Source organism: Brassica napus, chromosome C8 (genome assembly GCF_020379485.1).
Source record: "Brassica napus cultivar Da-Ae chromosome C8, Da-Ae, whole genome shotgun sequence".
NCBI classification, from domain to species: domain Eukaryota; kingdom Viridiplantae; phylum Streptophyta; class Magnoliopsida; order Brassicales; family Brassicaceae; genus Brassica; species Brassica napus.
This window is the reverse complement of record NC_063451.1, coordinates 18,386,400-18,402,210: the sequence shown is the minus strand read 5'-3', so window position 1 is coordinate 18,402,210 and position 15,811 is coordinate 18,386,400.

Below are 15,811 nucleotides of genomic sequence, written 5' to 3'. Positions count from 1 at the left end.
CCCTAACACCATAAGTTCCTTAACTACCCATCACTCAGTAACATTCAATTTTTTCCAGTCTTTGCATTCTCTTATTGGTTTATTTATGTTGGAAGGTATAAATTCTAATCTAATTTGTCTCTGTGTACAATTTTTCTTTTGTTTTTTTGGTCTGTAAACCTAAAAAGTAAGGTAATATTAAAAATACAAGGGCATATATGTACATAACTCGATGTAGATCTAGTCGGTTCACTACCCCTCGTTACTATGAAGATATGTTATTTTATTTACATTGAGTTCTTTTTTAAAGTATATTTGTAGGGTAATTCGGAAGAAGAAGAAGCAGAGGGGAAGCTCCATGGCCACGATTAAGCCACTAGAATGCCAACTACACAATCTCAATTAATCAGATTTGATATCACAAAGTATGAAAATACCCTTGACGTAGTCTTAGTTAGTGGTATACCATTTTCAATGGTGTTTCATTTTTCACTTTTGCTTCATTTCAATTTTGTTTTTTGTTCGAATGGTTCTTCATTTTGAACATTTCTTGTTTCAAAATGAAGAAATAAACGGTATATCTTTAAATTTGAAAATATTCAAATATTTCATTTTTTTTATGAAGAACTTTCTAAATTATAAATTAGTCTTTAATTTTTACTTATTCTTATTTTTTGCCAAAATAAATTATATACATTACTATTATCCAATTAATTTGATAGATTGAATTATTATTTTCATCTAAATGAATGTTTATCTTAAAAAAACATGGAAATATTCATTTCTAAAATTTTGAGCTCAATTAAAAAGAATCAAACATAAATAAACTTACTTTTTGCTTCAAACTACTTTTGTTAATCACTTATAGAATATATATATATATATATATACTTTATAAAATATGATATTATTTGTCTGTTTATTTATGTTATGTAATAGTTTTATAATATGATTATATTTAATTTATACAAAATAGTAATTGTTCGAAATTTTTATTAAAACAAAATAATTGAGTAGCATTAGTAAACATGAAAAAATAGAAGGTGTTATTAATAATTAATGGTAAACTGGAGATGAAATATATTTTGAATATTTTTTTTACGAAAAAATGACGCAAACTACTAGAACAATCATTGCTTCATTGTTTTTTCTTCATTTGAAAGAAAATGAATTTTTAAAGATAAAAATAAAACTAACCACTCGAAGTGTCCTTATGGTTAATTACTTCAAACTCATGCTCATGAACTATATAAGTAAATGTTGATCGTTGTTTCTCTGTGTTAACGCTGATGTTTCTCTATGTTAACGTCCACGTTTCAGAGTTTGTATTTGCACTCAACTGGAACTAAAACCTTAAAAATATCTCGACTGTTTACACATTCACACCTGCTCCTAATTCATCACTATGTACACAGTGCCGTCCAACATGTAATGATCACTAAGCAAAAAAAAAAAAAAATTCAAAGATTTTTATTGAAATATTTTGCTATTTTTCTGATTTTAAAGTATAGAAACACTTGAAAAAAATGTAAGGAAACAAAATAAACAAAAAAAAGTAAAACTAAAGCGAAGCCACATCTCGCTCATCCAAACACAGGAAGGTTTGAAATCAGAAAAAAGATTTATCTAATATCAACAATTATGATTTTAGTAAAACAATATCAACAATATGTTTCTATGTTTTAATATATATATAATATATAATAATTTAAATCACATTTGAACTTTAGAAACTTATTCAATTACATTAATTATTGATAAAAATAATTTTATCAAGTTAATCCCTATTAACCAATTTTATCATACACATTTTACTGTAGTCAATCATAATTTTAGTAAAATAATTTGTTAATACAAAATTTCACTTTTTAAATATAATTATTATTTAAAATTATTTATTTGTAAAAGTTCTATAAATAAATACTAAAATTATTAAAAATATTATTATTATATTTACCTATAAATATTAATCAAAATTCTTATTATGAACCAAATGTGTCACGACAAAAAATTTGTGACTGATATCATATAAATAAGATAGAGTAAAAATCTATAAATTAATAATGTTGGGAGTATAATATTTTATTAATTTGTAAAATTTAAAAAATTTTAATAATCATTTTTTTTTAATTTTCTATTTTAAAATTTATTTTCAAAATAGGAAAAATATTTGATTTTTGTGTATATACATTAATTAAAAAAATTTACATTCGTCACTCATACTGTTTTACTATATTATTTGGTGTATATAAAATATGTTTCATAAGTTTTAAATATGGTTTATATATAATTTTACTAAATCTCGTCAAAATATATTAAATGTTAAGAAAATATAAAGATAATTTATTGTGAATACAAAACGTACAATACAATGTTTTGTTTGTTCATGTATAAAATGTATATACAAACAAAATATTAATTTAAAATTTTAATGGGACAATATATTTACATAGAGTTTTAAAAAAAATATTATTTTATCAATTGGTGTCATATTTTGGACCGGTCTAATTTGGGATCTGAAAATTTTATAAATTTATAATATTTATTAATTTATCGAGTAATTTATAGAGTTTTTACTGTAGTTAAGTTGATAAAGATATGGATACCTTTATCTTCGACACTAATGTAGGACAGTTTGTGTGATGAAGAACCTAGCTAACTACGTAACATATACTCAGTCTGCATATACTGATATATTGATTCGTTAGTGCACCTCCAAAAGTGTGATTAGAGAGTGTGATTTGAGATGGCTGAGCCATGGTAAAGACTATGCAGAGTCCGTGTGCGAAATACTTTATCATGAATTCTGAACTTGTATTTTCTTAGAAGGGAGGGGGACGTTCTGCTTTCATGGATTTTAGCGTGAGACATATTACCATGAAAATATATTATATTTGATGGAAACATTTGGAATAATAAAAACACGGTTGGCTTTATTGCCCCACACTGAAATGTATGAGAAAATGATGTTAGCAGTTATAGTTTGTGGTCAGTCGAATGAGACTGTTCAGGAAATATTATTCACACATATTTTAATACTATCTCCATATCAGTTTAACTGGTGTTTAAGGATTTTGATTTTGTTTCAAAATATGTGATGTTTTCACAATTCTAGGTGAAATTTAATGTCATTTGAAATTTTTGACCAATTATAAAATACTGCATATTTTTCTTACTGGTTGAATTTGTTTTTAATGTTATTTTATGTTACCAAAACTAATTACATAAAAGTTTATATTTTCTTAATATTTGTGCAAAAACCTTAAACACCTCTTAAAATGATACAGAGTAACTAGTTCATAGTAATCAGAGCTGCTGAAATAAAACTCAAGCTAGTGGATTACTATTGTCTACGTAAATTATGCATTCGTCGAGTGTGTGCGTATATCAAAAAGAAATACCAGGAGCTGCTAACCAGAGCCGGTCATGGAATTATTAAGGCTACAAGCCCAGACCAGAAAAATGTCTGAAATAAATACATGTGGCAATGTGGCTTCGAGCCTTACACTCTAAGGATAATAGCTAATGTCATTTAACCACTACACTGCAAGTATTTTATTGTAAAATGTAGCCGGTTTAATAGTTATAATATTTGAGGCCGGAAGCATGTGTTTCATCTGCTTTGGGCCAGAGCTGCTAACTCTACTGGTAAAGCTTTCTTTTCAAATGGTAGAGGTGTCAGGTTCAAGTTTTAGCGGTTGTGGGTTAGGATTAAAAAACTGACTTTAACCCTCGCCCAAATAAATTATGGACTTAGATCCATAACTTCTTGAATTAAAAAAAAAGTATGTGCCCATAGATTTGATGGATCTACAGAGGGATGCCATTTTAATGTTTTTTCTGTTACAAATGTGATCATCCACGTATGAGGACACTAAGCATCCTCTCATTGTTTCTGCTTTATCATCAGTACATATGTCACTTTGTCTTTGTCTTTATCTTTAAATGTTACCGACATAGACATCTATAAATAGAGAGGCTGTACTTGGTTATTTTAATAATCTGAATAAGATCAACTCTTCTTCTCCTCTTACGACCAAACTCTTCCTCTCTGTCTACTTATCACTTTCTAACATACATATACAATAAATTATTATCTCTCACAAGTCACTATCATCTCTCTCTCCCTCGTTTTGATCCTCTTTTCTTTATACACAAACTTTGATTATCATATATTACTTCACCTTTTATTCACAACACATTATCAGCACGAGCTCTCATATACCAGTGAAGTCTATCAGTCCGGAAGCTCTGGCCAACCGAAGCTTATCAATCCGAAAGTTCTTAAACCAGCCGAGGTAATGTTTAAATTTATGTATTTCAATATACTTAATTTATTTAAATTGTATTATATTTTTGGAGTGAGAGGCTAGGCCTTCTCCGTCTATTTATCGGGATGATAGGCGCCGCCTTTCCCGACTGATCGTTATGGTAGGCTATGCCTTCACGATCAGAGAACACGTGGTAGGCTTTGCCTCCGAGAATAAAAAGAAAAGGTCAAAAATGGTAGACTAAGTCTCCTCGGACCTTGAAATAAGTAAAAGTCAAAATGGTAGACTATGTCTCTTCGGACTTTGAAAAATGATCAATATGGTAGTCTAAGACTCCTCGGATCATGTGGTAGGCTAAGCCTCCAATTTTATTTATGCTCTTTAAATTTCTGCAATTTAAATTTATGCCTTTAGTTTCTGCATTTCAATTTTCGTCTATATATTATTATTCTATGAATTCGGTTATCATATCAAATTTGACAAAGCTCAAAATAAATGCCCTTGATATTACGGGAAATAGTTATATGACCTGGGCAGTGGGTGCAAAGATGCACCTGAAAAAAAATGAGGTTTGAAAAATCATCGATAAGTTGAAACTATATCGGATGAGAAAAAGATAAAGCCATGATAATTTACACCACTTTAATGATGGTTTATAAGATGAGGTCTATCATGAGAAAGATCTAGAAGATCTTTGAATAATCAAATCCTTGAAAGAAAGGATTCACCAAATTGTTGGAGTTGATGTAAATCCTCCATGAGAATTGAAAAGAAAATAAACTCATGATACTAAACCATCAAATCGGTCCTTCTTGAAAAGGACAAGGGTGTGGATGCGATTGAAACCACTATCGTGGTCGTGGAAGAGGACGAGGAAGAAGATTCCGTCCCTATGAAAATAATGGAAACTTCCACGAAAAATGAAAGTGGTCGGGTGATAAAAGACAAACAGAAAAGGTTTTCTATAGATAGGGCCAGGAAGAAAATTGGGTACGTAGTTGTCGTACGCCAAATATTTAGCCGATCTATATCGAGAATCAAAAAGAAAAAGAGAAAGGAAGTATATTAAACTTCATCTCTTATGAGCCCGAACCATTTTTCATAGCTTGAATACTCATCTTGATGATTCAGATTTTCTGGTTGGTCCAGAAAATGAAAATAAAATATCGATGTGATATGAGAATTATTTTCCTGAATAAGATTTTGAGATTCAGGATGGAGAAAAATATACATGACATGTATTGGGTCATCGTCATGACTACTAAAGGTAACAAATATCTTTCCTCTTTCAAATTAAATAAGTATAGTATCTAGTAATATAAACATATTATTGGCTCTAGAAGAGATTATGATAAAAAGACATGCATAAGAAAAAGATGGCAAAATTATAAATGGGTGGTAAACCTGAAGTTTACTGATATATAGCCATCTCCAATAATGTTATCGACATTATTGTGAAATGTTGAAAAACCAGAAGTTTTTCACATATAGCATGTCAAGAAAATAAAGGAAACCATCATGGGTGATGAATCATCAAGCAAGTTCACTAGATGTGGTTTCTTTAACCAGATCCCAAATTAGGATCTCACTCTAAAGGATTTGAAACATAATTCATCCCAAATGGAAAAATTGGATATGTTATTGGTTCTAGAGTGGGATTCAGTACGAGATTTTAGACATGGAGTGTCATCATCTCGAGGGGGAGAATTAAAGAATCCTAGTGAGTGGAACATTGAGAAATTATGTTCGCACTTGGAAAAGAACTTGATAAAGTAAATTCAAGTAAGATGATCCCCATGATCGGGTGTAAACATGCACAACTATATGTAATAACGACATATACAATCCAAAGGGATAAAGTATATGGATAATTAGAAATATGCTCGCAAGTTTGCTAGAAGCATATGATAAGCTGATGGAATGAGATATGTGAAATGGATTACAATGAAAAATAGAATAATCCATTTACAAAATGCATGCCAGACATTTTGATGAAATAATGAAATCTCATATTCCAGCTGAAAATGCTCCAATAAGAAAATAGTGTCCTAAACGGACGATATATGAGTCTATGGCACGCTAGAGACGTGATAGACCACTTTGGTTCCAAAGAGTCCTCGAAAAGGAGCAAAAATATAAATATAGGATGAATCTCATGATGAGACCGTTGATATGGTTAATATAATAGTCAGGTACCTGGGTAAATCATTGATGATGATAAAGAGATCTAGATTAACCATATCAGTACGGATAAAAAGATGGAACCAAAGAGAAAATAGATTGTCGACAATAATGAAAAAAAAAGCGCTATATAAATAAGGATTATGAATCTACCTCAATGTATGAGGGTAGAGTGAATTGATTGGCCATCAATTCGATATAAAGCTCGTTAGAAAAACGAGAAATTTTTGGACCAAAAGTCCAAGGTATAGTTTTCCAGAGAATGAAATGAAAGATGACCTTGAGGTATGAAAAATGGCTTGTTCCGAGGTCACTGGAGAAAATTTAAAATAGATGCAATATATTGAAATGTCTGGCAGGACAAAAATGACTTGAGTTGCATCTCGATATTTTAGAAGTCCCTGGAGAGTTAAAGATGCTCTCGGGAAAGTATAAAACTCTGGAAGAGTTAGAACAAGCCGTATATAAGGTATCTTGAACCGGTAACTGGTGATATGTTTACGGCACGATTTGCTGATTGCCATTTTAATGAGGATGAATTACTAGCGTTAGGGGGAGGAATTTGATAAATTCCTAAAGAGATTACATGGTGTACATAGTCGTTGTTACACCTTGATCCCCCTACGAATCAAAGAGAGCTGGAAATTCAAGAAATTGTGCATTTGCATAATTTGGCAAACCAGTTACCAGATGTGTTCACAGATACGACATGATATACCCACTGAAAATATTTCATCAAGAGTTGATGTTCCTAAAGAACAAAGTGATGGTAACAAAATAAATGAACCTAGGGTTCAGTTAAAGAGGGGGAGACTAGCGGGTTCTAGAGATAAAAATCCCCGAAAGAAATTGGTTGAGAAAAGTTGCAAGGTTCCTGAAGAACCTGATACTGAATAATGTCTGAAAGAAGACATAAGTGGAAAGGTTCAAAGAGAACCTGATACTGAAAGATGTCTGAAAGAAGGCATAAGTGGAAAGGTTCCAGAAGAACCTGATACTGAAAAATGTCTGAAAGAAGGCATAGATGAAAAGGGTCAAGATGAACCAAATAAAGATGATCAAGATGACGAAAAGGGAACAGAAAAGTATGAGATTTCCATCAACTACACCCTTGATGAAAAAGTTATAAGATAAAAGATGTTGATGGAATGTTCTCCTTTTCTGTCCAAAGAGGTCGATCATAAAAGTGATGATCCCGATCCAAAATCCATTTTGGAATGTTAAAAAGACATGATTGGGAGGAGTGGCAGAAGGCCATTCAAATTGAATTATTCTCCCTGAATAAAAGAAATGTCTTTGGACCTATAGTCATAACGCCTGAGAATATAAATCTTGTTGGGTATAAGTGGGTATTCGTGAGAAAAGTAACACGATATAAAACCTGATTAGTTTCCCAAAGATTTTCTCAGAGACCGAAAATTGATTTTGAGGAAATGTATTCTCCGGTAATGGATGCAATTATGTTTAGATTTTTGATGAGCCTAATGGCATCTAAAAATCTTGAAATGCATCTTATAGACGTTTGACTACATATTTGTATGGATCGTTGGATAAGATATATATATGAAACTCCCTGAGGGATTGAAAAATCCAGGGGCATTGAAAGAAAAATCCAGGGAGATTTGTTCGATGACCTTGACATAATTGGAACTCAAAAGGAGGTTGATGATGCTCGAACTCATATGAAAGAGGAGTTCGAAATGAAAGATCTCGGCAAGACAAAGTTTTGTCTTGGGCTCCAGATAGAGCATCTCCAAGAAGGAATATTTGTGCATCAATCAAACTATACGAAAAGGTTATTGAAACGCTTTTTTATGAATAAAGCGACTCCTTTGAGTACTCCAATGATAAATAGATCTCTCGATGTTAAAAGAGATGTTGTTTTAAAAGATCCTGGTAAGATCTTATATAAATAAGTACTTTGGAGATGCTAATGGTAATAAAGCATATGTGAGCGTATATGTCTTGCGAGTTGTATTTGATTAAATATACTTTTAGACACTAATGTCTTTGCAAGATACAGCTCATTTTCTATTCATGGAAATTAGAACGGCGTCGAGAATATATCCGTTCTCTCCAAGGTAAGTATTGATTTAGGATTGATTTATCCTAGATACCCCGAGTTTGGTATGGTTTTGCAGATACATGCTATTTATAAAGTCGAACGTAAACCGGATATGGTTTTACAACTGGTGGAACCGCGATCTCTTGGCGGTCCCAGAAACAAACGCTAGTTGCGACATCTTCAAATCATACAGAAACTATTGCGCTTCACAAAGCATGTCGAGAATGTGTGTGGCTTCGGTCAATGAGTCACCACATACAAGAATCAAGCGGAATAGTTAACGAGAAAGAGCTGAGGAAAATATTTGAAGATAATTCAGCGTGGGTCGCTCAACTCAAAGAAAGCTATAACTAGAGTGAAGTACATCCCTCCAAGATTTTTCTCGTACATAAGAGAGCTCGAGAAAAATAAAGAAGTGGACATCGAATATGTACGATCATGCAACAATCCAGCTGACTTGTTCACCAAAGCTCTTTCGACTACAACATTCCGAAACCACGTCTACGGTATCGGAATGCGGCATTTGCGTGACCTGTGAAGAAAAAGCTATGTCCATTATTTTCAGGGGGAGATTACGGCAGTGTACTCTTTTTCCCTTGTCATGGTTTTTGTCCCAACGGGTTTTTCCATGACTAGGTTTTTAACGAGGCACTACGTAATACAAGATGGATGATCAAGGGGGAGTGTTACAAATGTGATCATCCACGTATGAGGACACTAAGCATCCTCTCATTGTTTATGCTTTATCATCAGTACATATGTCACTTTGTCCTTGTCTTTATCTTTAAATGTTACCGACATAGACATCTATAAATAGAGAGGCTGTACTTGGTTATTTTAATAATCTGAATAAGATCAACTCTTCTTCTCCTCTTACGACCAAACTCTTCCTCTCTGTCTACTTATCACTTTCTAACATACATATACAATAAATTATTATCTCTCACAAGTCACTATCATCTCTCTCTCCCTCGTTTTGATCCTCTTTTCTTTATACACAAACTTTGATTATCATATATTACTTTACCTTTTATTCACAACATTTTCTTCTATTTCCGTAGAAGTAAAATTTTTATAGAATTTTATTTTTGATTTGATGGAAATACTCTCTCCGTTTGTTTTTATATGATGTTTTTGAAGATATTTTTGTTTCAATTTGTATGATGTTTTGAACTTTATCTGCAAAATTATTAAAGCAATTGACTAAAATATTAAAAGTTAATGTGTAATTTTTGTCTTATTTGTTCATAATAGCACTGATTAACTATTTTAATTATTTTTATATTGTAATCAAGTGGTTTTGTTAAAAGTAAAAAATTTCTTAATTTGTGTGTTTATGCTAAAACATCATACAAAAAAAAAACATAGGGAGTATATATTATATTTAATTTAGATTATTTTAGTACTAATTGTAATTAATTTAGCAAAACTTCTTACTGTTATTAGTTTATAATGATCCATTAAATTTAATTGAAATAACTCTATAAACTCTCTCTCAGTCCGAATTACCTATGATTTCTATTGTTTCACCCTCCAGCTCAAACAACTAATCCTCACATGCTTAAAAAAAAACTGCGCATAAACATATCCGCCCCATGCAAACATAACATATCACACAATTCCACCGAATATATAATTCATACTAGCACATATTAATCTTTTTATGCATATCACCTAAATCAGTTCTCATATTACTTAGCTTATACATATTATAACCCAAAGATTGCATATAATCCGAAGATCCCATATAACCCGAAGCCAAGAAGCCAGTTGACACCAAAGTTCACACAAGGCCTAAAGCTTGCACACGGCTCAAAGCTACATGTCCCCAAAAATCTCATACATCCCATAATCAACACATAGCGAAGTAACACGATCCGAGGGTAACATACGACAACATAATCATAACATCAGTACTTTCCTTTTCGACGATCAGCATCTATCTCATTTCCTTAAACAATTTCAAATTATCCTGTCATTGCTCCTTGATATCAAAACCATATTTACACACATACACTTTCACTTCATCAAACAAACATCACACATAACATAACATGAACACTCCTTTTAATCGGATTTCTTAAATGGGTTTATAGTTCATTTCTTTTATATTTTCGATTAGGACTATTTCTTGATTAGCTTATGGTTTTTTAATCTGACTGTGAGATAATTTTAAGTGTTCATGTAATGTTTAATACGTAAATCAAATTTCAACTTCTTTATTTATAACTTGACCGACTACAAATGTTCAATATAGAGATATTACCATATATTCTCATATCCCGCATATTTGGATAGTCTTGATTACCAAGTATTGTGTGAATATTTTAGTTTTCATCTTCCTCTGTTTATATGTTTGTAGTCTCCCAATACGTTGAATAGCATTCTCTTAAACATATATGGTATCAGAGTCTTCACTTTCAAAGAATCTCTAATCTCACGCATAACTATTTCTCTTTTATTTCTTCCCCATACATGCCTACATCATCCGCCAAAATCATTTTTTCCGGTGCTCCTTCAACAACACTAGTCTATGTTAACATGATCAACATAAAAAAACTATCATCAACAAAGTTCATCACATGGAGCGCTCAAATAAAATCACTACTCAGAGGGTATGACTTGCTCATGTACATCAATTCCACCACTGCTATTCCGTTGCCGACTGCTGTCTCTCAAACCGGCAGCAGTGAACCAATTTTGTCGCATGGAGAGGCATGACAGCTTGCTTTTCAGCGCTTTAATGGAGCTCTTGAAGTCACTCATCAACCTCTCATTGAAACATCCACCACTTCACTGAAAGCATGGAACAAACTAGCATCTATATATGCAAACCTATCTTGCGGAAATATCAAACAGTTGCAACAATAACTAAAAAAGATCACAAAAGAACTAGATCCATAGACAATTATATGAAACACATAAATATCAAAGTGGATGCACTTGCATTTCTAGGAAGCACGTTCACTCAGGAGGATCTCACTGATATCATCCTCGATGGACTCAATGATGAGTACAAGTCAATCACTGAAGCAGTCAATGGCCGCGACACTCCCATCTCATTCCCTAAACTTAGTGAGCAGTTTCTCAACTGTGAACTCACACTCTCGTTTCTCACCAAGTCACAACCACAACACCTACCGACCACTTCCAATCATGCTCAAAACCGTCCACCAACTGGCGATCCAATAACGACTCTAACTCTGGAAATTAAAACCGTTAGAATGGTTATGGTCAGAGATACTATCGTTCTTGTCAAGGTCGTTGTCAATCATATAGAACCCAAGGTAATAGTGTGAGACGATGACCAATGTTTTGCCTCATCTCTCAAAAATCTAACAAAAACTACTCTCCACATCCGTTTCAGGAACAGAAGAGAAAGTATCCTTTTCAGTTTCCACGTGCTTACAACACCATGATGCTTTTCCCATATACACGATAATGGCTTCTGTATTCAGGTGCATCCCATCATCGCACCTATGATTGGGCGAACTTGTCTCTTCGTGCACCTTACAATGGTGGTCAAGAGGTTCAAATCGGCAATGGCATGAGACTCGATATTTCCAACACGGGTTCCTATCAGATTTCTTGTTAAACTCGTAACTTATATTTAAACAATTCTTACATGTTCTTGCTATTTCTTGAAAATTACTATCTGTTCACAAGCTTTGCACAGACAATAAAGTTTTGGTGGAACTTTTTCCCACCTTCTTTCATGTCAAGGATCTCATATTTGGATATTCTTGATTACCAAGTATAGTGTGAATATTTAGTTGTCATCTTTCTATGTTTATATATTTGTACTCTATCCTCTCCCAATACATTGAATAACATTCTCTTAGACCTATATTCAACACTTTAGCACTCTCTTACAAAAAAATCATGCACACCTTTTTAACCAAGAAAAAACTATTCAAGGAGCTGGTCATTATAGGCAGATCCAATTTTTCATTCATCAAGCTCAAATATATTTTTGCTTCCTCGGAGTTCTCTCTCATACTTACCAGGCTCCGATTCAGTTCTCTTTCCGACAATTTCTTTGGTTATTTATCTTATGGTCATTTAAATTCTTCTTCAGTATCATTTTGAAGAAGAATTTAGTACCCGGTAGTAGACTGAGAACGTATGGGTATGTCCACAACTTTCTCACTTCAAGAAGTCTTGTTTCCATTGCTGAAAATTTCAACAAGAGTTGTTTCTCACGAGGGTTCTCTCTACGTTCAAATATTCAGCTACTCACCAACAATGGAAAGTCATCACTAGACCTAGGCATTTTTAACCGGAACTGAAACTCAAACCAATTTCGGTTCCAGATATATCATTTTTATCCAACAGGTTTTATAGCTCAGTTCTGTGGGTATCAGTCCAGTTCCAGGTCCTATACGAACTTGACCGGGTAAGCCGATGTACCCGAAATTGATACCATCAAATCTAGAATATTTGAAAAAGTGTCATCGCTACTACTAAAACCCAGGTTGAATAAACAGTGGAAGAACTGTGTTAACACTAGACCACTTCAATTTACTTTTAAATTCTTAGAAATTGTAAATATATAAGATACGCATAATAATTAATTACAAAAATGAAATTACAGTGACCCGAACTCGGGTTGGATAGGCAAATAAGCAACTACGTTACAATTGAACCGTATTAATTTACATGTAAACTATTTCATTTTGTAAATATATAATTTGATTTACGTATTACATGGGTACCTGTAACAAAATTGGAACCGACCCGGAACCGGTGATACCCGATCCGAAACCAAAACAAAATTTCTTAAATATCTATTGGGTATAGAATTCATTTACCCGATAGATCTGGACCTGATCGGGTCCTACCCAAACCCGACCGAATATCCGAATGTCCAATCCTAGTCATCACAAAATACTATTCTGATTTGTTTTTTCAATTTTCTAATACTCAGTACATTTCAGTTGATTTATTTTATAAATGACAAAAAATCCTAAAACATTATTATTATTTTATTTGAAAGTTATCAAATTATACCATTATTATTATTAGCAAAATCATCTTTTATTAGGTTCTGGTCTCCGTAAAGTAACTTTCTTGGCCATTTATATTATGTTGCACTTAAATTCTTCTTCAACATCTTTGGCACACAAAGGGTCGATAAATCATGATTATTTTGTCGATCTTTTCTTTCTCGGTTGAAAAGTCACCGAAATACTCACTTGCAACTGTGAGGACATTTCCATGAAACACTCTTTTTTTCTTCTATTTTTTATTTTGAAATAAAATAACTCTATAGTAATGGGTTTGCTCCTATGATATGCTTTTATAAGTTCTCGAAAAAAAGATATGCTTATATAATATAAAAATAGTGTTTCATTGGAAATGGTCTTAACCGATTTTGTATATGTGGTTGTATCCTGATCAACCATCATCACAAAACACCTGAAAATAATTTGTATATTGCTATTTTTCCAAGCGATTTATTTTCAGAAGACGAAAATTTCCGAAGCATAATCTTATATTTGAATGCTATTATTCCATTTTCAGTAAGTGATTCAAGATGTTAGAATATCAGTTAAAGTTATCTTTTATTTATATGTCTTGGTATGAAGGTCTCACTAAAGTATTTATCTTACGTTTCACTTAATTACTTATGTAGGCTCCAACTAGTAACCTTTCTGGGAACAAAATGAACGAGAATATAAAAGAAACATATAGGAATACAATATTAGGAATGAAAAAGAATGCTTGTTCTTTCTCAAATTTATCAAGGAATGATATTTTTTTTTATTACTCTACAAAAAAGGAATGAGAAGGAATGAGAAAAAAAAAATATTCCTTATGAATGGTAATATTTTATTAGGAAATAAAAAATTAAATGTTCTTCATTTCTTGGTCACCATTCAAAACCGTAAATATTTTCTATATACTAAGTGTTTATTTTTTTTTTTTTTGGTTAAACTAAGTGTTTATCTTAAGTCATAGTTTTCTTACGGATCTTTTTCTCCTCTCGGATCCAATACGTTGATTTGTCTTTTCTAATTAGCATTGGAGAACCATCACAGAACATAATTCCATTATATCTCTCGAACTTCAATATATTTATTATCTTTTCATTAGTTTAGTAAAAGAAGAAAATTTCCCGAAACATAAGACCATGTGCATCGCGTGGTCTTTAGAAGGATTTTCAGGCGTGGACCCCGCACAAAGGAAGAAAACCGGTAAGGAAAACTATGAGATAAGGATCGACTTCTTTTGGGTTTTTGTGATTTTCACGGACCCCACTGACACGTGGTGGCCCGCGATTGATTCCCTTTTTTTTTTTTTTTTTAAAAAGATAAAAAAAGAAAAAATTAAAAATCTGAAACCCCAAGTGGGGTTCCAGCGATGCACATGCCCTAAGTATATAGTTGAAAGTTGGAAAGATATTGCCAATTTCAGTAAGTGACCCAAGATGGTAAAAGTATTAGATAGGCTTATCTTTTATTACGCCTTGGTCTCATTAAAGGATAAATCCAAAGTATTTATTTTCTTGGTCGGAGCTAGGACCCCATAAAAATGTAGGACACCATTTGATACTAAGACCCCTTTTTTTTTATCAACTGATACTAAGACCCTATACAATTCAATTTTAACTTTTTTTCTATCCATAAATCAACTATACGTATGATGAAAATGTACCAGGAAAAAATATGTGATGTATCTAAATTCAATTGTTTAGGTTTTGAAGACAAAGTTGGGTGCTTCCAGTTTCAGACAATTAGGGTTTGAAAGACGGTTGCTGAAATCGAATAAATTTCTTACATGTAGTACGTATTATTATATACACGAAAATCAGATACAAATAAAAATAATTAGGTGTAATCAACTTCACAAATGGTCCATATTGAATTACTGTCTACTGATATGGTATTAGTTCTATACCCCTCTACCTGTACTATCTAATCTATTAAAACTGAAGTACACTTGGAAAATAACCCTTATTTTATTTCAATATTTACCGACTTGTGCCACTGGAATTAACGATAAACCTAAGGTCTTAAATTCATTAAGGCTGTTTTAGTCTTTTGCTTACATTAACCTAATCTTTTCTTATTTGATCGATATAACCTTAACCCTCTTGGCGACAAAGAGAACGAGTGATGACGACGGGGACAATGACGAGGGCGTTAAATTCCATTAATGGCGTTGTTCTGTTCACCACCTGCTGGTGGAGAGCTCATCGGAGTTGACTAGCACGAGGCAGAGCTCATCGGAGTTGTCCTGTATTATTTTCATCGGAGCTCCGTAGATCTCACCGTGTGATCATCTCTGTAACCCTCCCTGGCTTATATCTTCA